Here is a 2,413-nt window from a genome sequence, read left to right as displayed (position 1 = left end):
CCTGGGCTCAAGCCATCCTCCCACCTCAGCCTCCAGAGTAGCTGGAACTACAGGCATGCACCACTATACCCGGATAATTTTGTATTTTTTGTAAAGACAGGATTTTGCCATGTTGCCCAGGCTGGTCTTAAACTTGTGATCTCAAGCAATTGTTCCATCTTGGCCTCCCAAAGTGCTGGGATCACAGGCATGAGCCACCACACCCAGCTTAAAATGATTTTTTAAATTGTGACATGCAGCACACAAACAGGAAAGCATAAAGGATTAATATACAGCTCCATAAGTTTTAACAAAAAAAAAATGTTGTGAAATCACCACTTAGTTCAATAAATCAGCCGGGTGTGGTGGCTCATGTCTGTAATCCCAGTACTTTGGAAGGTCAAGGTGGGTGGATCACCTGAGGTCAGGAGTTCGAGACCAACCTGGCCAACATGGTGAAACCCCATTTCTGCTTAAAATACAAAAATTAGCTGGACATGGTGGCGGGTGCCTGTAATCCCAGCTATTCAGGAGGCTGACGCAGGAGAATCACTTGAACTTGGGTGGTTGAGGTTGCATTGAGTCGAGAATGTGTCACTGCACTCCAGCCTGGGTGACAGAGCTAGACCCGTTTCAACAACAACAAAGAAATAGAACATTGTCAGCACCCTAGAAACCCACCCATGTCTCCTGCCACTAGGTTTGCTCTTTCCCTTCTCTCCAAAGGCAACTACAACCCTCACTTCTAATACTTTAATTTGCTTATTTTAAAAATATATATAAAGTCAATTGTACAGTAAACATTCTTTTGAACTACTATTGTTTAACATTTTCATGAAGGTACATTTATTAAATTATAGCATATGGAAAAGTGTGCAAATCCTAAGTGGTACAGCTTGATGAATTTTTCACAAACTGAATGCATCTGTGTAACTAGCACCCAGATCAAGAAATGGAGCATTACCAGAAATCGCCTTTGTGCTTCTTCTAGTCACTGTCCCTCTGTCCCAAGAGTAACTACTATCCTGAGTTCTAACAGTGTAAATCAGTTTTATTATTTTACCTTATATATGTGAAAATATACAGTATATATTCTTTTCTTTCTAGCTTTTCCTGCTCAGTATTGTCCATGAGGTTCATCTGCATTGTTGCACATAGTTGTAGATCACCCATTCTCATTGCTGTTTTGTGTTCCATTGTATAAATATACCACAATTTGACTATTAATTCTAGTGTAGGTGGACATTTAGGTTGTTTTTTCCATTTTCAGCTATTACAAATACTGCCAGTTGGGGCAGACATGGTGCCTTACACCTGTAATCCCAGCACTTTGGGAGGCCAAGGCAGGCAGATCATCTAAGCTCAGAAGTTTGAGACCATGTTCACTGAGCAACATGGTGAAACCCTGCCTCTACAAAAAATACAAAAATTAGCTGTGTATGGTGCCGTGCAACTGTAGTCCCAGCTACTTGGGAGGCTGAGGTGAGAGGATCACTGGGGCCCGGGAGGTTGAAGCCACGGCGAGTTGTGATCATGCTACTATTTGTTAGAACTCAGGACAGTAGTTACCTTGGGGAGAGAAGGATAGTGACTAGAAGAAGCACAAAGGGGACTTCTGGCAATGCTTTCTTTCTTGATCTGGGTGCTAGTTACGAAGATGCATTCAGTTTGTGAAAAATTCGTCAAGCTGTACCACTTATGATTCGCACACTTTTCCATATGCTATAATTTAATAAATGTACCTTCAAGAAAATGTTAATGTACCACTTGTGATTTGTGCACCTTTTTTTTTTTTTTTAAGACAGAGTCTCACTCACTCTGTTGTCCAGGCTGGAGGGTTGTTGTGTGATCTCAGCTTATAGCTCACTGCAACCTCTGCCACTTGGGTTCATTTTCCTCCTGTAAGTTGTCTTTTTAATTGATTTGTGGGATTTCTCTACATTGCATAAATGAATCATTTGCAGGTTAAATGTGTCACAAATATTTCCTTGTACACTGTAGTTTCTCACTTTCTTTATGAAAGGTATCTCTATGTATAGATTATATATGTACCTATGTTTATTTGTATATTGGCTTTATGCCCAGCAATCTTTTGATTCCCATAATTTATCTGTAGATTATTTTAAATTTTTAATTTATGCAATATAAGTAAACAGTGACAATTTTGTTTGTTCCTCTCCAATACTTCCTTCCTCCCTCCCTCCCTTCCCTCTCTCCCTCCCTCCCTTGAGCCCAGGAGTTCAAGACCAGCCTGGCCAACATGGTGAAACATGGTCTCTCCTAAAAATTCAAAAATTAGCTAGGCTTGAGTCCCAGCTACTCAGAGGCTGAGGCATGAGAATCACTTGAACCTAGGAAGCAGAGGTTGCAGTGAGCCAAGATCATGCCACTGCACTCCAGCCTGGGTGACAGAGAAAGACTCCATCTCAAAAAA

The sequence above is a fragment of the Cebus imitator genome, unplaced genomic scaffold (genome assembly GCF_001604975.1).
Source record: "Cebus imitator isolate Cc_AM_T3 unplaced genomic scaffold, Cebus_imitator-1.0 Scaffold54, whole genome shotgun sequence".
Taxonomy (NCBI): Eukaryota; Metazoa; Chordata; class Mammalia; order Primates; family Cebidae; genus Cebus; species Cebus imitator.
This window is presented reverse-complemented; position numbering follows the sequence as displayed.